This window comes from Empidonax traillii, unplaced genomic scaffold, assembly GCF_003031625.1.
Source record: "Empidonax traillii isolate 1590-97213 ecotype Southwest subspecies unplaced genomic scaffold, ASM303162v1 scaffold59:size1551110, whole genome shotgun sequence".
Taxonomy (NCBI): Eukaryota; Metazoa; Chordata; class Aves; order Passeriformes; family Tyrannidae; genus Empidonax; species Empidonax traillii.
In genome coordinates, this window is record NW_020955252.1 from 564,653 (window position 1) to 587,841 (window position 23,189).

Genomic DNA, 23,189 nt, shown 5'->3' on the forward strand with positions numbered 1-23,189 from the left:
CAAAAGGTGAAAATCCTGGCACCACTGATGTTTTGCCATTGACTTGTAGGGTCAGGATTTCGTGCTGAAAGCCATAAAATGACACTGACATTTCGTCATTGCTGTCTTGGATCAGATTCATAACAGTGACCCAGGAGGGAAACATCTGCATAATCCATTACTACTGTGCATCTACCCAACTCCATCTCACCACCTTCTACCTTGTTTAAAGAGAGGGAATAATCTATGATTTTGAGCTGCCTTTATTTTAGTAAAAATCAAGAAGAATGGAAAAATCCTGATATTCATTTTTCAATCACCTTATTTAAACACTCTAAGTAAATTCTTGATTATTTTATATTTTATGTTAATTGGAAACTTTTTTTTTCAAAATGAAGGAGGTTTTGTTGGGTAGTTTTGGTAATTTTTTCAATACTATTCTGAAAAGGGGTTGTAGTAAAACCAGAAGGCAAATTTCAGATTTATAGTCCCTTGTGAATGAAGTGCTTATGATTAAAAGTGAGAACTATAGAGAGTTTTTATAATTCCTTAATGATCCTTAACGAAATATTTAATTAAAGACCAGCTGGAAAGATATTCTTGGTTAATAAAAGGAAATCGGGGGATGAATTGATTTCTATAATGGCAGAGGACATGCAATATGTGATAGATGCTACATATCATCAGCAGTTAGATACAAGAAAGTGATAAAATATAAAATTATTCTGCTGACCCTATTAATTTGTTTTCCAGATTGCAAAAGCAAAATATTGGCTGTGCATGCCAGATGATAAAAGTAATAGTTTCCAAATTCATGGATATAAGTGTACTGAAAAATAGAATTTAAACCTTGTGCAGGAAATAGTACTATATTACGTGGCTACTGATTTTCAGATTTTTGATGCTGTAGAAGAATATGAACCTAATTGTGTCACCAGTTAGAGTGAAAAATAAAATCTGAAGCAACTTTACTGAATTCAGTGGAGTTTCTTGAATTTGCTGAAATTGATTAACTTTCCCATTGCTGTTCAATGCACATTTCTCTAGAAACACAGAGATAAACCAATAAAAATCACATTCACAGAAATAGACAGTAACTGAAAAAAAAAAACCCTTCCTCATCTTATTAAAGAAAAATGAAACTCAGCAAAAATTAAGTGAACTTTAATTGCATGAGGTTTTTCCTCAGATTTGTGGGATCACTGATGTAATTTCTTGGCTATTCTAGATAAGCAAATACATAGAAAATTTGTCATCTCTGTCCTTTCTGCTAGTCCCTATTACCCTACATTGCAACTTCTCCATGTTTTTAACTTTGCAAACAGAATTATCTTATTCATGGCATACTAATTAGTTATATAATTTAACAACTTTTTTGGTTATAAGCTGCATATTTTCCTTTTGTGCTGCACACAACTGACAGTGAAGGATATTGAAAACATATACACAGATTTGTCAGCTGGGATCTCACAATAACTAGATGACAAGAAAAAGAAATCATGCTTTTGGTAAAGCCCATCTAGGACAAATTGTACAGGAAATTTCTCCCAGCTGCTGCTTGTTATACACTGGGCCAACTGCAGCCAATGTAATACTCTGGAAGCAGGTCTGAAATCCAGGAAAAGATCCGTGAAAATATGAACCTGTAAGTGAAAGTATCCAACGATGACAAAACTGCGGTAGAGTTAAAGTAGTCCTATTAAATAATGAGCAGTAATAGGTGACTGACTGCTCTAAGTCACCCTATAAAGTATCTGCTACCTGCTGCAGGCTACAGGATTAATTCTGAAACATGCAATTTAGCAAAGGATCAAGACTTCAGTCTGTTTAGTCTTCAGCAGCAAATAAATTGGTGGCAAATGCTTTGGCATAGATTGTTGCATTACTTTGTGGCAGTCCCTGCATCCAATGCTTTCAGTTATAATTCTGTTTCTTCCTCTTGGCAAAGATTGGTCCTCTGTGTTCCTCAACTCAGCTTATTTTATTAATTGCAACTTTGGAAATGTTTAATGCCTATTTCTTCTTTCTAGGCTCATCTTCAAATACATGTATTCTTGAACCCCTCGTTTTCAAAGGTAAGAAATTCTCTCTATAAACTGTCTGGTCAGGTGAATAACTTGTCCTTGTTGTTCAAAGTCTGCATCCTTGTTTTAAAATTCATACATTTTGCTCATTATATTTGCAATATAGTCATATTTTTAAAAAATATACTGTATGTAGAGGGGAAAGGGAATACCATTGTTTGCCCACAAGGCCTTTACCTTCTGCTACTGCTCTTTGTACTTAGCCATGCATGCAGTTACCCAGTTCATGCTGCAGCTCTGCTGGTTAAAGCACTGAGCTTCTTGTGTAATTTTCATTTCCAAAGCTACAAAGCCTGGAAGAGCAGCCCCACACTGCATCTTCTGCGTGACTAAAATCGGAAAGCAAATCACCTGCTGCCACAACTATTATTAGTAACATTCAACTGAGAACAATGTGTAGCTCAAAGCAAGGGTAGAGACTCTGGGAGCATAAGCAAAGGTGTCACTGAGACAGAACTGTTATTCTGCAAAAGGCTGTGTCGCCCAAATGAACCAAATATTCTGCAGAGCTACAACAGACAGCTATCAGAGTAAAGCCAAACACGACACATGGGGCAAACGGTTTCAAATTATCAGTTATGAGCCTAAGCATTTTAATATAATTTCTGTTTACAAATGTTCAAAGGGTTTGCATGTATTTAAGAACAGGCATAGCTTGAACTGCAGTTGATCTACTTATTAAAACAGTAGATGTTTACACATTTCATTAGAAATTATAAATCCTGCCTGTGAGTTTTGTGCAAACTTTGTTTACCCTTCATTAAAACTTCTTTGTTAAGTGACTGCAGGTACTGAGACAATAGGTCTACTCATATTACTCAATTTTGTTTCTCTGACCTCCTTCTGAAGAAGTCTACGGAGACTAATTTAAAAATCTCCCTTATATTCCTAGAGGAAAGTGGTGTGAACATTCCTGTTTGTGTCAAACAGCACTCAGAGTGCAAATACTGACTTTACTGGAGTTGCTTGGACTTTCCACCACTCAATGAGACCTTGGTGTCCTATGAGTTTTATGAAGTTGAACATCCAAGTCAGGAGTGATCTAAAATTTCTGAGGAATGTATATTTAAATACAGGTTAATAATAAGATTTTAACTGTTTGTTTTCCTCTTAGCATCCGATGAAAGCATATATTTATATTCTGAGCTCTTGAAAATTAATTTCCTGGACTTCTCTAGGGATATAAGGATTGTGTACAATGCACAGCTTTTTCCTTGTATTATTTATGAACAGAGGGGTATAATCTAGTAGCAACTCCCTTTGTGCACAATTTTTTAAGAGCTTGAAGTCACTGTAGTTGCACTCCCTTTGTGCACAATTTTTTAAGAGCTTGAAGTCACTGTAGTTGCACTGAACTTAGAGATGAGAACAAAGCCCTCTTTCTCTTTATTGAGAGTTTTTACTTGGAATGTGAAACATGTTTACTTCCAGAATACCATGTAAATTTTTCTTAAAGAGGTGCTTTGCAAATAAGCTATTATGGTACTAAAGAAAACATTGATTAGTTTTAAATGGCAGTAACAATTCAAGTGCATGTAAAGACAAGTGCATTTGCTTTTGATGTTAAGCCTCTGAATTTAATAATTGAAGGAAAAAATACAATAAGGTTCAACAGAAGAAGCTTCTGTGAAGTGCATTATGCAATTATGAGTGCCGTAACTACAATTACCTTACCGGATCATAGTATGTTTTCTACTCAGACTGTTTTTTGAAACAAAATAATTTTTATTATTTTGTTATTTGGAAAGATGTACTATTTGGAAAAGGTTGTATGTTCTGTGATGATTCTGTTGATTTAGGAAACCACTCTTGGTTTGGGAAATCCAAAAACTCAAGACACCATTCAAATGAATACAGAATCCAGCTGAAGCAATCTATTTATTTTTAGTCTTGTCAACATTGTTTTCACATGTGAAGACTGTTTTTAGGGGATTTCTTTCCCAGTTCCCTCAGTTAAATCATGTTACATTTTGCTTAGCATACACAAGACCAGAATTATTAAAGACAGATTTTGACTGTTTATTGTGCTGCTTAACTTGGAGAATTGCATAAGTCGTTAATTGTCTAGATCAGAATCTGACTGTAGTATTCACAGAACCTGTGTGCTGGAAAGAAGCTGTGTGATGGCTGTGTTTACACAATCAAATCTGTTGCAAAAAGGAATACTATAACCTCTTCTTCATCACATAAAATAGGCCAAGAAGTAGGACTGCAGTTATGGTAGCAAAGATTTTGATTGGACTTAAGAAAACCCACAAAACAACCCAACTTTTATAACAGTAAGATAATAAAGCACTGAAATATAAAGCCTGGGAAATTTAGAAGTCTCTGTCTTTGGAAATCTGCAGGAGCAGGTTAAACAACAGCTGTCTGAAATTATACAGATACACTTGTCCCAACTCTCAATGTTTATTTCTATTATTCAAACAAAACTTCTATGTTGCATATCAGGGTTTGGGTTACAGGGTTTGGCCCATTTTGTTTTTGCTTTATCCAGCTTCATGAGTAACCAGCAGTTACATGATTTATATAATGTGTAACTGTGAAAATATAAATGCCACATTGGGAGATAGCAAACATATGTTATATTTCAAACCATATACCCGTGAATAAATTTCTGGCTTTTTATTCAGCTTCCTTTTTGTGTATGCATTATACATTATTTTTGCATGACCTATGCATACTTTGTTCTTTGTTTATATGTTTAAATTGCTGTTAAACACATGATACAGGTAGCAATTTGTGTGTAATATTACTTTTTTTTACATTTACTTTCCCACTTCATCCTAGCAGCTCATGGAATTTCTTACAAGTATTTAAAGGGAAAGTGAGTATTCAGAAAGTTGATATAGTGGGAGGTGGGAGTGAGACAGACTAATAAGGAGAGAAGCAGGAAAAGAGAAGGTATAAGAAAAAACTGTAAAGGATAGGGAGTATGAATTTAAAGCATTCAATTATGACCCAAATTAGGATTCTAGAGACTGAAATTCAATTTTGCATCTTGAAAACGGAAGAAGTAACAGAAGACTTAGTCTGGATGACAGAGGAAGTACATGTATTAACCAAGAGGTTGTACTGGATTAGGCTCAAAACTATACTGAGGTGGTGGGAAGGTGTTTGGCTAATGAAACAGTTTGCTAGTGGAAATAAAAGTCTGATCCATATTTAAGGGATTTTGGTGTAGTTCCAATAAGAAGCACATTTTAATTGTGATTGAGCTAAGGTTCCTTCATATGAATGTTGTCGTTTAAGTGTAAAAGTAAGGTATAAATGTTAAGAATGACTTTCCACAAAGAAAGATTTCCAAGAGTCTCTTCTTGTTCCTTATTAAAAATGTGAGGTGTAGGTTAGGAAGGAGTTTGACACAGCCATTTAGTTAAGGGGCATCGTGGTTGCTCAAATCATAGCCATAACCCCTCTGTGTGTTGGAGCTCTTCATATTTCGTATCAAATCTTCTAAAGTCACTTGATCTGTTTTCCATGGATGCTGCTATGTGCATACAGATATGTACACACTCATTTACAGTGATTTCTGATCTAGCATACTTCTGTAAAGACTCCAGCTCAATAGCATTAAAGATGATAAATGAATATATAAATCTAAGGGAAATGTATTAACATTAATAGTGAGGGTGGGGTTTTTTGCATAAAATAACTATGGTTACCAACATTTTTCAACGAGGTTCCTTCTCAGCTAAGTGTGTGCTGATAAAGATCTGTTCTATACAACATTTCCTTCTCATCTCACCACCCCATATCTGCAGTTTTTCCTTATGTCTATTCCTTTTAAAATCCAATTTTCTAGTTATACCAGTATTTATTAAAAGCTTGACTGTGAGGTCTTTGTTTATCCAAAGATCTATTTTTATCATAACTGTTTGTAATGATTAAACCTCAACAACTTAAACACTTTATACAAAATAATGTATTTTCAATAAATTGAAATATTAACCAATCATATGTAATGGTTTGGTTCTAGCAAATGGATTGCTAGAAATCCTTAGGGTTTCATATAAATTGAAAACTGTATTGACTGACCAGGCTGCACTCGAATTACATTGCATTTGGATCAAAAAGCATAGAAAAAGTTCTCATTATAGTTCCCTGACATTAATTTGAGCATTTTTATATGTGTGTCCTATTAAGTACTTTAAGTGCTTTTTGATAATTGTGCTTTGTAGTTTTTACAGCACTTCAGCCTATTCCCAGTTCAATTTCCTCTTTTATCCGATGTTTGAAATATTGATTTCTGACAGATAAAAGCAAACCTTATAATCTCAGCAGCATGCAATAAGTGAGTAAGACGGGGCTGCAGAATGCATCAGGGAATGGTCATATTTGAAACCGTCTTTGTTTTATTACATTTCGTCAACAGAATTTACTTACCGCTTGCTGATATTTATGTAAAAGCAGGACTCCTGATAGTCCAGTGATATTACCAGTTCCTGGTATACTTTTGCATTTAGTAAGATAAAAGAAGAAACTCCCTTGGTGGTTGATGATTGCAGCTGCTTAAACTGCTGTCAGCTGGCTTGAAGTAACTGTGATTTATCTTCCTCAGATTGTGCAGCGTTGTGTCCATGAACTTCCAGAGTTTGCATTAAAAAGTGACAGAACATCAGAGTGCCAGAAGCTTCTCATATTGTGGCCCTGAAGGTAAAAGCAAGAGAAACTCTGCTTGTTCTGTGTTTGGGAACACTGTCCAAACCTTCTGCAAAACTCTTGTGACATGAAAGAGATCTAAAAGAGATGGGTTGGGATTTTGAACACGGACTAAATACAATTAAGAGATGCTAAGGAGTACAGACTTGGTGCTTTGTCTTGCATGTTTTCATGATGTTTCTTCTGCAGTTTCTAAAAATTAGAAAGAGGAATTCAGTCCAATACAATTTCTAGTTGGTTAGTTAATGATATGTTAGGAATTCAGTTTGCCTTTATTTCCTTTTCCTTATCCTGTACAATCCAGTGTCTCACAAATGACACTATATTAAACATCTCTACTCAGCTCCATTAACACCTGCAGTAAAAGACCAGAATATACAGGAAATTAGCTGCTTCATTTCTGGCAATATTTCTTCTGAATTTGTGAAAATTTAGATCAGAATATTGTTTTAGAAGGTGAGAAAAGTTCCTTGGGTTACACAATAGCTTTGGCAATTGATAGTAAACCTATCAAAGTGAGAACACAAGTCTCCATCCTGAATATCAGGTTAGGAGCAAACTGAGTATCTTTCTCTTGAGAAACACATTTTTGAGAGGGATCGATTTACCTGAGAACACAAGCATGTGAAATAAAAGAATGGGGGATATGATTTTTATTAATTTAGACATTTCTAAGATGAACACTGAAATTTTACTTAATCCCAAATTAGCAATTGCTAATTCAGCCACATGTTTTTTTGTTCAATCCTGGAAAAACTTGAAACAACCACCTTGTATCTAGGCCTTCACACACTTGAGTATAGAATAATTTTCATACTAAGGACATTTTAAAATGTTATATTAGTGAATTTTAATTATTATGATGGACTAGAACTCTGCCAGTCATTTAGCAGTTGAAGTTTTCATTACTAAGCAATTAGCATTTAAAATTTTAAGTGATAGGTGCTTAACTGCATTCTGGAATGGTGAGTTGGTGATAGAGAAGCCAGGCAGGGTTCTGAGGAATGGCAAGTCCAGAAGAGGGATTTGGTTAAGGCTGTCAGGGAGAAAAGAGCTGCTGAGCTCTACAAGCTTTGATCATAACTTATAAATAAAAGCTGGTGGAGCCGAGCTTGCTCAGTAGCAGAACGTGCTAGAGATGGTGCCTGTAGGGGAGAGAACACAGTGGAGTAATTAGGAAGGCTTGGTTGCCCAGGAGTTGAGTTTAATGTGGTCAGAGCTAGAGGTCTAAACACAGGGATCATGGTGCATGGCCCAGTCAGTCCTCTCTCCATCTGGGCTTGGCTGCTGACATCAAGGTGTGCCAAGACATTTGCATACCAACATGTAAGCATAGACAGAAAGTGCTGTGGCTGATAGAAAGTGAGGCCTGACTGGAGCTAAGCTTTGCAGCAAGGTTACTTTAGTGATGATTTGACAGTTGGGAAGCTTGGACCAGCAAAACTACAGAACTGAAATAATTCAAGATTTGTCAATAAGGGAAAAGGTATAGGCACTATTGGTTGAATTATGCCTATATTATATGTACATTTACCTTGAATATTCAAGTAAAAATCTATGAGCCCCTAAAACAGCAAAATAATCTCTCTTTATGTTTTGGAACATGCTGGCTGCACCCAACCCAAATTTCTGTGTCTCAGCAGACCAACAGAGAGATATGTGTACATGTGCAGGTTATGTTCCTATACATTCCACATATGCAGGTAAAGCATCAGCAGCAAGGATTCTGCAGTGAGTGATATAATTGTAGACAATCTCCATTAGAATTTCAAAGGAGCTATTTAGCATTTTTCATATTGGATAGGTTATTTACAGTTCACTATTTAAAAGGAAAAAACATTGAGAAAGGTTTATCTTCTAATAAATCAAAACCATTATGACCTCAAGTCACAAAGCCTAAGGGTATAAAGGCAGTTGCAGAAGCTGCCTCTTGCAAAATATTATGTATACTATATTATACTGGCTAGCTGTATTAAAACTTTCTATGAAGAATTAGAAACAATTAGAAATGAAAAAATGCGATGTAGAAAAAATAGGACTGACAATTTTTTGTTGAGATTCTTATGTGAATCAAGTTGGAAAACAAGCCATTGAATACACCAACTGATAATTTTTAATGGCATGTTTGAATCTGACATTATATAATGTTGTATGCATGTGCATTCCAGTATTTTAGCTGACAGAACTATCCTAATGTTTTTATCTGTGAAATTTCAATTTAAAATTTAAATCTCAGTGTTTCAGCTGGTATCATTGAAAACATCAAACTAATGCTGTTAAAACTGAAGTGTTTGGAAAAGCTTCAGAAGACCAAACTATAATATCCCTAACTTTGTATATAGGAAGGATTGTGTTGGCCTCAATCAATTAATTCTAACCTCTGGAACTCCAGTAGGCTGCTTGAGGACTTAGTGCTCTATGTGTATATTTACAAGTATCTTTAGCATTTCTTTGTAAAAGGCAAGCTGGTAATATTAGAATATGTTTATATAATTAAAAAGTAACTCATCTACTTCATAAAACCAGTGTAGACTGAATTCCTTTTTTACCTCAGTCCTTCCACCTTCCTCTTTCTCTTTATTCTCTTTGATGTCTGCAGCTGTTGTCTGACAAATAAGGCCAGCAGCTGCCTGCAGTGCTACTGTTTTACCAGCTGCTAAAGGTCTGTGTTCACCAGGCACTGGGTCCTCTGCCGGCCTGTGGTGCAGAGTGTTTGTCAGCCTGGTGGCACACACAGCCTTCAGCTGACAATTCAGTCCTGTCACGAGCTCTCAACCTGGAAGTACTCAGAGCTTGCGTGCTCATGCTGATTTCCTTGTTAAACAAAGTGTCCAAAGTGTCAGAAGAATGAATTCAAGCACGTTACACTCCATAACCGAATGACAATATTTCTCTCATTTTGGCTCCTTAATATCATCTTCAGCTGAGTAGGAAAGAATGCAGATTGCATGACCCCAGGGAACTTTGTTTCAGCATTTATTATTGGGAAAAGTATGGCTTTCAAAAGATAAAATGTATTTCAAATATCAAATCACTCCCTGTGCTGAGCTAAATGCTGCCTTGATGTATGCATTGTGCACTCTAAGTTGACAGATGTGAAGTACAAGTAAGAGCAGAATTTGACCAGCTAAATTTAACATAATAGAGTTACGAATACTGCAAGGGCAAAGGATTTTCTAAACATTAAATGCTACAGTGTGCCTGAATTCTGTTTTCAGATTTAGTCCTAGATAGTCTGGTTGTGGGGCTGCACAGTTACAAACCAGCAAAGGAGTATCTTTGTTTTGAGGTGGGGATCTGAAATGTACAGTGTTTAGAGTGACAGCTACTATTTCAGGTACTGGGAGGATTTTATCTAAGTTTACCCTAATACTTAAACCTTTTTCCCCCCTTCCTTTCTCAAAGAATTAGAAAACATTCTTATCTCAGAATATATTCAGGAAAGTGTTCAATTTGCTTGAATTATTTAAAGCTATAATAGGAGGGTTTTTCTGAATTTTGAGGAAGTTTTATTGATGTTAATAAAACCTGTTTTTAACAGTGTTTGCAAATGGGAAGCACATTGTTCAACTGAAACTTTTGCCCATGACTGGGGCAAAGTTTTATCATAGTGACCCCCCTGTCATGGTCTTGTCTTTACTGCTTGTACCACAGAACACTCACAGAAGTAATTGCCACATGAGATCTTGTACACCAGCATTTTTTCAGCAGCTAAATGTAACAAAATAAATTTGTATTTCTGTGCAAAACTCACACAGGAGCAGATAGGGAATCTTCCAGTGATGCAACCTATCTTCCAATGAGAAAACCCTAACAAGCTTTTCTCAATTTCACCAGTAGTCAAATTTCCAGGAAAAAAAAAAAAGGATAGCAAAGTACCACCCTTGCAACAAAATAGATAATAGCTTGGTAGTTAGTGCTTATCAAGGTGAAATCTCAGGATTTTTCCTTCCTACATGATTTCTTTTCAGAATTTGGTTTTTGTGTGTTACATAACTGCAGTGGAATTGATTCCCTACCAGGACCAGCAGGACAGTAGTAAGGAGAGCCTGGGAGCTTCATGTCTTGTTATCTTAATGAGGGAGAGCTGTGAAGTGAAACAGTGGAAACTTGGTTTGAGGAAGCTGCCATGTTTGAGTTTGGTCAGAAAAGGGTGCTGGCTGCTCAGGAGCCATGGGATGCAAAGAGATGTGTCATTGGGCTGGTGAGTGAGTGGGGCTGCTTTGGGGGGGTTTTACCCACGAGCACTTTTACTGTGCACTGGGCTACTGAGGCCACTGCTTGCTGACACCAGGTTTAGAGTAAACCATAAAAGTTTTATCCTTTGGTTAAAAGAAAGAATTCTGGGCTCAAGGAAACACTGCCTAGGATTAGAAAGGTATGAAATTTGTGTTGTGTGTGCTAAAGGAAATGAAAGCTGCCTGCACACCCCTCAGGGACAATCTCTTATTGCAGGGCATTGTCTTAATTTTATCCTCTTGACTTATACAGCGAGCACCTATATGCTAAAAAAGCAGTATTTTATGTAGGGATCATGCTGCCCAGGATGAAAAAACAGCATACCTGAGCACTGTGTATTCAGGACCTGTGTGTTTAGCAAAATGCAAAGAGATTGACTAGGTAATGCTTTGAAGTTCTTTTTCCCACTGCCTTTACATATGGTTTCTTATGGAAATGCCATTTCTCCTGTGAGAAAGGGCATACTATGCTGTCACCCCTGACTGCATGGGCACTGTACATCCAGTGGGATAACCTGCAGGAGAATCCTGGTTTTGTCACTGACTTAGGGCATGGAGCCTTTATTTGTGCAAGTGTCTTCCCTTCTCTCACTCTCCTCATTTCTTTACAGTAAACTAACTGGAAAGCACTGTTTAACATCATATTGCTGTTTAACACAAGCTTGTTCTGCTTTTTCAAGAGGGTCCATTGCCTGTGCTTTAGTCCTCTGTTAAGATCAGTATTTGTGGTTTTTTCAGCTCTGAGCACAAGTGGAGGGAGTTCCCTTTTATCTGTTAGATATAACATAAAAAATACCTGTAGGGCACTGTACGGTCCTGGCACGTGCTTTGCTTTGATACTGAAATACAACTAAGAATAAATCACTGGTGCAACTCACTAACATGAAAATATGAGTGTTGTACCTTGAAGAACAGGTATTTCTGACAACAAATACTGTGTTTGGCTATTAAGTACCCTAATTTAAAGAGAAGAGAAAAAAAAAAAAGGAGTAGAGGAAAAAATTGTAAAATAAGGTTGTCCCTGTAGTAAGACCAGACATTCAGCTGTTATAAATTGGCAATGATCCACTGGCTTCCACACAGCTATGCTGATCATGCCAGCTGAAGGGCTGACCCTGAATGTTATCAAAGTTTTCTTGGAGGTGGCAGGAAAATAAATCCTTTACAATTTCCTCTTTAAGAACTCAGGATTTCCGTTTTTATAACTGCAAACTTTCAGAATGAAATGTGGAGCACAGAGACAGGCAACACCACATTGACTGTATTTGATTAGGGTAATCCTTTTTTTCCTTCTATGTGGTTACTACAGCCAAGTAATTATTTATCATACTATCAATTGCTTGAAGCACTGTAGACTACAGGTTAAATATTCTTATGTCAGTGTGAGCTTCTGCTCCAAGGTCTCATTGAAATCTAATGACTTTCATCTTCAAAAGAAATTTTAATGAGCTCAGAGTATCTACCCTTCTGTTTTAATTGTTGTACTTTGTACACTTCACATTCTGCAGATCAAACCCACCTATTTTTCTTTTTTTTTTTTTCACCTGAAAATACTGTTGACAAGCTCTTTCCGGAGCTCTCTTCTTCTGTCCACTTTTTATTGGTCATATTCATGTAAGATATAAATCCAGAAATATGCAACACGTGCACATTTAAGAGCCGTAACAGATCTAGTACTTACCACTGAAGAACGTAACGTGCCAGCCACTGTTACTTTGATTAGCCTGAAATCAGAGATGTCTCAGATGGTGGTGTCTGTAACAGTCAAATAAACCTATTAAATAAGTGGTGGTAAATGTATTTGGTACAAGTACCAAAACGTCTCCTGGACTACATGTGGAACAAAGCTCAAAAAGAGATATTTCTGTGCCTCTCTGTATAGGCAGCTACATATATACTGTTGTCCTGTTCTTTTCTCTTTGTGGGCCTGCTGTGTGCATGTCTCAGGTGCCATTTGTTCAGTCCCATTGGCATCTTCACACATTCTTGTGTTTTCATAATCCCTTTTTTGCTATGAGCATCCTTCTTTCACTCATCCTCATAAATATTAATTATTGCGGTCTGGTTGAAATAAATACAGTTAGACAGCTTTTCAAGTGGAAAGTTATTGGGTTGTTTCTAAGAAGCTGTAGTCTTGAATTCAAAGTTCTGGTCAATATTTAGAATGTAAAGGAAATGGGTGTGACCTGGGACTGGCTGCCAGCAACTGTAGGGGTTATAGCTCTCTCAAGTATCTGGCCTTAATAGTTAAGTTTTCAATACTCTTAACAGGCAGGATTTGATTTGTTCTGTTCCACTAGCCCTTTAGAGAAAATTATCTCCCACTCTATTTCTTATGAAATTGTATAATTTATGGCATTTTAGTACCTTGCATCTAAGTGTGAAACTTTTCTGTGTCAGAGAGAGTGAACCTGGTAATTCCCTGGCATTGCATGATAGGCTGAATGAATACAGACTGAGGGATTCTTTGATCAGTTCTACAGATCTAGAATTTATTTCTTATTCTGCTCATCTGATTGTACAGCAGGTGACACTGCAGAGAGCTGTGCAATACTGCTCTAATTACAGCAGCTAGCAGGCTGTTAACAATGATGGTCTCCACTCCTTACTAAAGGTGGGCCACCATCAAATCTAGGTACAAGCTGTTAATATGTATTAGCAAAAGTTCAACATTAATGTTTTGACACAGTTTTTGTTACTGCATGAAACCTTCTTGGAAGAGTTTAGTATGTGCTTGATTATGGGAAATGAGAAATGCAGCACAAAAATATTCTGCTTACATTGTATCAAGTGCATCCATTGAGGAAGATGGAATTGGATGTATATTATGCTCAAGAATGGTGCAGACCCTTGAAGTTCTACAAAATCTACGTGTTGTTTAGAATAAGTATTAGATCTGTTTTCAAGATTACTGAAGTAGAGCAGTGAGACACAGATCTAGATCTGATCTAAGTATTCGAGTGTTTTAAAAATTATTTTTAGAAAAGAAATTACAAACTAGTAGTTGTGCTCATCTCCTTCTATGATGCTCCATGTTTAGAACTTGGTTACCAGTTATTAAGGAATTTTCAAAATTTCCCTTTTTTAGCTACTAATTTACTATCAGCCATCCAAAGACAGGTTTGTAGGATATAAATGAAATGCTATAATTATACAAGGGAGTGGGTCACTGACCTTTGGATTGCGATATCTTGTCTCTTTTGTCCTTTCCTTATACCACCCAGTCTACAGGATGAAATTGCATCTTTTTCTTCGGTTGTCTCAAGAATGAGGTGGTATTGGAAACTAGTGAGGCATGGCACAATGTAGGTGTTCATAGCTTGCAATAATTTACCCATTTTCATTTTGTTTGATTTTATTAACACCTGTGTCTCCAGGGAACACAGGGAGCAGGGGAGGAAAGGAGAGAATACTTCAACAATAATCTAATGATCAGCACTTACTCTCCCCCCCCAGCCCTGCTGTTATGTCAAATGTCAAGATACCTCACAGCCAAGCAATTTATAATACAAAATGCGTATCTATAAAGGAAGAGGTGCAGATGGTAGAAAGCTGTGTGTCATGCCATACACACGTACATGGAGGACAGCAAGGGAGTCATTAAAAATATGGATTTCTTTTGTAATGCAGTGGCTGTTTGTCAGCTGGTGTAATTGTCATACATCAATGGAACCACTCAGAAATATAACATCTGAGGAATTAGTCACTTAATGGAAGTTAATCAAAATTCTCTATAGAAGAATGATAAAGAATTCTTGAACAAAACTTGGAGACAAAGGAAAAAGCACATAAGGAAATATGGGATTGCAGTCTGCTGAAATTTCATCTGGGTGTTAGTTTCTGGAGTATTTCTGAAGATGTTGGTATTCTAGGCAGTAGAAGACAAAGATTTGCTATCAAGTTAGCCAAAGCATTCTGAGATTTGAGAAGTTACAGTAGGGTTCAGTTACAGACCTGCTTTAAACATAAGTTCAACTGCAGACTTTTCAAGTCAGAATCCTAAAAGTTTTGTTAGTGTCATTTCCTTTTCTCCTTTTTGGTTAGAAAACTTTTTCGGTACAGTATAAACAGAGCATTATATTGACTTAACTGCCAGTATTTTATTTTTTGTAGTATTTTAAAATGAAATAAATCTGAACAGAGTACTATGAGATTATCCCTATTTTGCTCATAAGTGTGATTAATTAATCTTGTTTTTTAACAAAGTTACTTTTTTTTTGTGCTATTAAATAAATCATATGTGAATTCTCCATATTCAGGGAAATGTTATATGTTTAACAAAGCTTTCCTTAAAAATCCTATTTGCATTTCATTTCTAAATATGCTTTCCTGTGTATTGTATTAAACTTCTGCCACATTATAAAACAAAAAGCCATAAAATAGCTCAGATTTATAATCTCTTTTAATAGGAACTTAATATCTGCAAAATCTGACTGTGGTAATGTAACTAATGTGGTTATGTGTTCTGATCTTTCAGATATGAAAGATGTTATGTGCTCTGATCTTTCAGATATGAAAGATCAGCGTGTTCACAATCTCAATGGGAGGTTTTGTTATTTGCTTTGTTCTCCTGTGATTCGTATATGAGGGAATCTGGTGAGAAGGAGGAATTGAGAGAAAAGGAGGGGTAAGAAGTGCAAAAAAATACACAGGTAATTCCTTCTCATCACCTGTCTTGTCCTAGGAGAAACTGAAAGTAAAACAATTTTTAAGGTAGTGGTATTCCAAGAGTTTAAAGTGTGGAGAGAACAAACCAAGCCTACTGCCCAGTGCTCCTTTCTGACTCTATGAACCTCCTCACTGATTTTTTCCTCTTCGGGTACAGGGCTAGAGAAGGTAGCAGTGTCGAGTTTGGTATTTAGCAAAACAAAAGGTTGTTGTAATGTCTTATTCTGCAGGCACCACTTCCTAAAAAGAAAGAGTGCTCAAGATGCAAAATACTACATCAATGAAAGCATACTGAAATAGAAGCTATAGAGTGAGGTCTAAAATAGTGGGTTGCACGCTAAGAGAAAGCTGAATTTAAACAATACAAGTAAACTGAAAAGCCTGTATTCTCTTTTGAGCAACTTGGGTTTTGAGGTCTTAGGACTCTGAATCCTAAAGCACAGCATATAAGTGTGTACTGCTCTGCAAAAGATCTCTGAGCTATCTCAGAGATCTCTGCTGATCTCTCTGCAGACAGAAGCAAGGGAGCAAGGTGATACTGCAGTTTTATTGCATTCACTTTGAGGAGCTTTCTGGTGCAGGAGCTGCTGTTTCTGAATACACACCTGAGCTGATGTTTCTGAATGCACACCTGCAGCATAGAGGTGGCAGCTCATTTAGAGTTACCACAAGTATTTATATACATGGCAATACATCAGAGTAATCAACCTTATCAGATCTGTGGTTTAACATGCCTGTGAATCATTGGTTTCACTTAGTTGATTTTTTTTAATAATCGGGCTTTTTAATTATAATTGAACATGGGTTAGGTTTTAAACAAAACATTATTTCAAACTTAAAAGATCAAATAGTTTTCCCCCCTGAAAGTATTGCCTGGTCAAGAAAAAAAGAAAGCTGTTATTGTTAGTGGGATTAAATTCAATCTTGTGATTTTTCTCATTTGAGTGAGGGGAACATGGGTAAAGAGAAAGACAAAAGGTTGTGCAACAGCAAAAAGAAAACCACAACAGAACATTAGAAAATGAAAAATAAAGGCATATTCACATGGTTGCTGGGATTTGCTATGACTATCAGTTCTCTTACACACAGGTTTTGTTGTAAGTTACCAGTTTTGTAGGAGGCATCACGAACCATGCCAGTCCAGTATTGCTTTAGTGCTGGAGGGCCAAAGTTCTGGGAGGAGTGAAAGGTGGTCAGCAGCTGTATGAACAGGCAAACTCGGATATTATCTTCATCCTCTGTCTTGATCTCAGTCGATCATCTGTCACATGCTGTTGCTGTGTAAATGTGCGAGAGTGAAATGAAGTCAGTGGCCTGGCCCCACGTTCACTAAAGAGCCAGAGCCACATGGTGTGCAGGTGGGCAGCAGAGTTGCCCTGGCAATGTAGGAGGGAGAGGAGCATGTTAACAGATTCCAGAATTTACATCCACATGTGTATGTGCCCATACTATTACTTTTTACATGTTGGTAACTGTTTAGTGTTTCTGAATTCCAGCACCCCTACACTGAAGCTGACTTCTCCTTCTGCAAGCGAAATGAGTAGCAACACAAGTTGCAATTGTCAATGGATGCTAGCTGGAAAAATGATTCATACACTGTGTTCTGGCCATCTGTGTGCTAACATCTGGATGGAGAGCAGTCTATTCCCTCATGGAATGGTGCTTCTGTCCATCTAGTTGACTTAACTAAAACTGCAGTCTGCCTGTGGTAAAGAACTGCATGTGATAAAATGTTATGGGTTTGTCTTTTCCTTTCCCCATTGTACATTTCTCTGAAACAAATGAAGATCCCCAAGGAACCTTGATCAGAGGATTATTGGGAGTGTTTAGAGGTGAACAATTGCTGTGCAGCACTAGGAAACAAACTGAGGTTGCAAACAAAAAGTCAGCAATGGAACCCCTCTGATCCAAACTGCATTTTGCTGAGTGAGGCGAGATGCTGAACTCACCTCCTTCTCTAGGGATAAAGGCAAAATAACGTTGCATTCATCCTCCTGAGTAATGCTTCCACATGCTCTTATATCAGAATCCCCAGGACACCAAGAAAAGCATAAAGCATGAAATCTCACCAGAGCCATAAGCCTCTCCTCACCTCTCCCATCCAGATATCTGTAAACAGATATCAGATCCAGATGGCTTTTGTGGTAGTCTTTGAGAGATATTGGCAACAAGGTTCCAAGAGAACAAAACTTTTTGTTGTTATTCCTTAAGAATTTCCGGTTGTGAGAAACAAAACAATGTGAGACTTGGAGTTCAACAAATCATTGCAAGAAACCAGTCAGTGCATTTTGCCCTGAATGCCACTGCTGGTGGCTTGTACTCCCTTTTTTCCATACTGTCATCAAATACTATTACTAAGTATGCTTATATCTACCTAATAACCTTATTGCACTTGTTCCAGGACTGGTGGCATGTGATGGAACCTCACAATAACTAGTCTGGAAATAAGAATAGGCTCTTTTTTTTGGGCAGCTTGGCAGTAACATTTAAGATGCTGTAGTTGCCTGTGCCTGTTCCTTATTTCTGCCTGTGCCTACCACAGCCATTTCTTCTTTCCAAAATCCTGACTCTTTGATTTTAAGAAAGGCAGCTTTGGTGAGTGTTGAGGGTGTCTGGCATGTCTGAAGTTGTAGTGTGTCAGTGAAGTAGCCACAGGATAATTCCAATGATCTAATTTGGAGATTGAAATAGCAGCAAAAATGGAGCTCATATGGAAAGGACTGTCTCAGTAGTGCTCTTGGAATTCTGTTCAAGAAGGTGCCTTCTGAAGGTGTTGCCTAGAGTCAATGACTGATCTCTTGGTCTGGTAAATAGGAAAACTTCTTCGGTCATCTCTGTGTTAAACATCCTGCAAGCTTTTCAATAGCATATTGAGATTCATCATTAGAGGTAGGCAGGTTTGATTTCTCAGTATTAATGTAGCTTCCTGTACACTCAGAAGAAAATTCTTTGCTAAAATCACTCTTTTTTTCATCTCCCCACGCCCCCTCCATACAATTCACTGCACCACTTTGATCTACTCTGAAACTCACAGGTTATGTCAAATACCTCTCATTCACTTCACTAATGTGTGAAACCACAGCAAACATTTGCCCAAATAACCATTTAGCTTTCCAAATAGACACAGGTATGCAATTTGGCAAGCTTGTATGCAAATTATTTAGCTGTGACTTTTCCTGTGCATAGAGAGGTAATAGCTGTGGCTTTTGCCTAAGGTCTTTTTTTTTAACAGTAAAATATTCACACCTGAAGAATGGGATGCCATCCAGAGGGACCTTGAGAAGTGGGACCATGAAATTTAAAAAACCTTGGGTAATTTGAGGACCCTATTGTTTCACTCAGCAAAGAATTATGTGATGAAATCAGTACAAACTGACCTCAGCTTGAATTAAAAGCTCCCTTATAGGGAAGGGCAGAGAAACATCTCTTGAGTTTATCTTCATTGAGGGCACTTCACTCTTTTACAGTTTGTTCTTTAAAGCTACACGGACTTTGGTGCTAAAGTAGATCAGTATTCAATTTTTCTACAAATCCTACAAACCTGTCTACAAAGATTTAGGGTCTCTTCTTCCAGGAACAGTGACATTTTTTATATCCTCCCAAAATCTGAACACCGCACAGCTACTTGATACTGCACTTTAAAACACAATGGAAATAATTTAGTCAAATAGAATGCAGTTATCTGCGTCTTGTTTTTGATTAGGACATGAGGGTTAACAGCTTGGTAAATAGGCTGTGGTCAGCTGGGCCAGTAGTGGCTACAGAAATTCAAACCTTTAATCTTATACCTTACCTGAATGTGTTTACTTATATTACAAATAATTCCATGCATTCACTTATGTTACAAATATCCTCATACTACACAGGGAAAATACTTCAGTTCAAAACCCAAGGGAGAATCTCAGTGTACCACGTCCTCTGTGCCACTTTCTGAAAAATTCCTTGTTTCTGAGTGCTGCTTCCCAATACTGTGCAGAAGACTTTGTCCTTGAGGAGGAGGCCCGTGGGGGATGTGCAATAAATACAAAAAAGCTCTAGTTACTGGAACAAATTTGTAGTCTCATCCAGTATAACTGATACCACTGGAGCCAGATTTTGAAATGATCACTGCAAGAGATCTTTTCAGCTGAGATGCTGCAACCCGATCTTTCAGGAGCTCGGTGGCTGTGCCATGAAATCCACCCCAGTGGGCACTGACCCGCTGCCACGGCACAAAGCTTTTCATCGATGCATTTGCATACAAGTGATGGCTGACTCCGCCAGCTGTACTGCCCACATGCGTGCCCTAGCCCTGTTTTAGCATGCTAAGTTCCTTATGGCCTCATTCTTTCTCGAAGCAATACAGTTTCTATTCCTCACTTCACACTGGTGTTGTTCTGTGCAACCTCTGATCTGCTTAAATAGCCCAGTGTAGCCATGACTAACAAACCATTTGCATTCAGAGCAGTAGCTTCAGGGAAAAGGCACATGCTGGCTATCAAGGGCTTTGAACACAGAACAAACACTCAACCTGTTTTAAATAAATAATCTTCCTTGCTTTAAAGAAGTTTGAAGCACTGAGCTGTGGTTTGTTCTGAAAGGTCCTTCTCCAACATGCTGAGTTGTTTCTTTCAGTGTAAGCAACCACCTCCTTCCTAGCAGCTAGAGTAATCAATAACCTGAATTCAGATTACTGAAAGTGCTGATTTAAGTGGGTGAGAGAAAGAGGAGTGGGTTTAGTTGCATAGCATTCCTGGTTTGTGTGTGTGTTTTGTATTTACAAACAGAGATGACCTTTGCAATTTTTAGTGATGCTTATTCAGATGGAAAAAAAATTAACTTCCTATCTGTCTGATCAAATCCATCATTTGGGACATATTCTGTACTGTTCTGCAGGTTAGTCATACATAATCAAGCACATTAACACCAATTCAGCTTCCCTTGTTCACCTTCATAATACTTTGGAAATCATACCAATATAAAAAGAAGTGGGGTTTGGCCTCTTTCATGGGAAGTTTCATTGACTGAGTAAAGGGTCACTCTTTAAGCCCTTTGACATCCCTTGTATTCTTATTGGCAGAATCTCACAGGTAGACCAGATTTGTTGGCTATGCATACCAAAAAATCCTGTTGAAGACAATGGAAAGTCAAGTTTGGGGTTTTTTTGTTTGTTTTTCCAGTGAGGAAAATGTTCTATGGATCAAAATTATTACTGAGATCAGTGAAAAAATTGGTTTTGTGACTTCAAATGTGATTCATTCGAGTCTCTTAACGTGTACACATCAGGCTGTTGTTCATTGCTTTAATGCTCTGTTGTATTTTTTAAGGCATGAAATTTGCCTAAGAAAAATTGGTTGAGATAACTTTAGATAAATACATTTTAGACAGATAAAAACAGAAGTACTGTACTTAACTTCACACATAGCATTGCCAACAAAGTAGTCAGTAGAGACTGAGCCTGGAATGTATATGGAATTTCTGGGTGCTGAAGGTTGTGTTTTATGAATACAGTACGTTAATTGATAGATATGAAGTAGCAATCAAAATGTAAATAGAACTTGGTTTACATTAAAGCCTAAGTTTGCTGTATAGATATATTATATATGCTTTTAGAATGCTGAACTCAATTTCAAAGTATATCTTTAATTCATGAATTGTTAAAATTAATTCCATTTGTGGCTTAAAAAACATTGTGATTAAAAATTACATTTTTTCTGAGCTGAACAAACTTCATAATTTCACATTATTCCTATATTGAAAGCTGAACCTCTTGCTTGTTCTGAAAGCATTGCAACCCTTTTTAGTATTGTGAAGTAATGTTCAGCTGACCAATAACTTTCACTGTGACAGCTGCACCTTTAGTGGATTCTCATGAACCCAGCTTAGGTAAAAGGCAATATTTCATTATTGCTATTGATATGTGCTTCACATATTTAAAGGACTACATTCAGAGGGACATGTTGTACTTTTTCTAGTTACACACTTATGGCTTGTGGATGATAGTTACACAGTGGAACAGAACTCCTAAGCTACTCTGCCTTCTACTAATTGAGTGCAGGAAAGAGCACAAATATCAATTGGATGATTTTTACCCTTTACCTTTCTGTTGAACTGTTCTAGAGGTCTCATTCTTTTGGGTGCACAAAATGTTATCATCTGCAGAACCTTAGGTAAATCTTCCTCCCCAGATGCCCTGATAATGAGTGCCAAGCAGCTACTCTTTGGGCTATTGAAGAAACTCATTTGGGAAAGGCAGTGCAAGAGTCCTGTGGGTAGAAGCAAATGAGAAATGTAGGAAAATCTGAAACTAGGGGCAGGATTGTCAAAGTTGGTAATTGGGCAAACTGAGTTGATTTTCATTGGAAGTAGAAGTTGCCTTTAGCAGGGTGTTACCAAATCCTGGATGCACTGGTGAATGTATCTAGAACAGTAATGAAAGTATCTATTGGGATTTGGGAAGAGTCAGTGCACTGAGAGAGGGTAGATTTAGATTAGATAAGGAAGAAAATCTTCACTGCAAGGGTGGTGAGGCACTAGAACAAATTGCCCAAAGAATTTGTGGATGTCCCATTCCTGGAATTGCTGAAGGACAGGTTAGATGGAGCAACCTGGTCTAGTGAAAGGTATCCCTGCAGTGATAGTTTAACATGAGCAGTCTCAGCACAGAGATGAGTGAGTGGGTGGCCAGTTCTCATCTCTGATGGAAGGTTCTCTTGGGGGTAGGTTTATGTGATGACCTACAAACCTCCAATTCAGAAGGCAATTAGGTGACTGTCTGGATTGTGCCCTTTTATTCTAGGGCAGCAATCAGTTAATAACCCATCAACTAACATGTGAGAAATGCATACCCTTTCCCCTCATTTGCAGCCTGTATTACATGTGTTATTCAAAAAACAAATATTTACAGTCAGATCAATGCATGAGCCTTAAGCACATTACTGGGATATTTACCCCAGGCTGGTATTTTTTGTTTTCTGAAAGCTAACTGACCACTACCAAAATAAATTAAAAATGCTAAAATTATCTCAAAAATCATGTGTGAAAACTTTAAATAATAAATGCTTACTTTGTAGCTAAGCATACTGTTACTAATGGCTACATTTAGTGATGGAGACTATAAACTGTAAATCATACCAGTGTTTCCCATGGCAGAGCAAGCTGCAATCGTGATCTGACAGTACCCTTTGACCTCTCTAAGGAAGGCATAGTGGGAAGTATGTGAGGACATTATGCTTGATTAGTCTCTCCCTAGTTTGCCTGGGTGGGAAGATAATTGAAAACACAATGGACTTTGGAAATTGAAGGTTCTGAAATGCACTTTGCAAACACATGCAATTTTAAATCTTTAATGTGTCATCTATATCAGCAGTGGACATTGTCTTCATTACATAAATACAATTCTTCTGCTAATACGGTGCAAATAGGGGTTAGGCAGCATCTGCAGCTATTGTGATTCACACTTCAAACAGCAGCATCCGTTTTATATTCTTAAGTTCTGAGAATTAAAAAAGAGCTTGGAACAGAAGAACTGATTGGTTGGTTGATTTCACATTCACTGATTTACGGCATTGAAAAAGTT

At 37.3% G+C, this 23,189-nt stretch overlaps 1 long non-coding RNA gene across 1 annotated transcript in view; it reads left to right on the forward strand.

Annotated features, from left to right (window-relative positions):
* The first annotated feature begins 2,007 nt into the window (after nucleotides 1-2,007).
* The window catches only part of LOC114055561, a 47,334-nt gene continuing 26,152 nt past the window's right edge, over nucleotides 2,008-23,189 (forward strand). The window contains exons 1-2 of the long non-coding RNA XR_003570763.1: nucleotides 2,008-2,054; nucleotides 6,625-6,719. This is a non-coding gene — a long non-coding RNA (uncharacterized LOC114055561). The remainder of the gene's footprint in view (nucleotides 2,055-6,624; nucleotides 6,720-23,189) is intronic.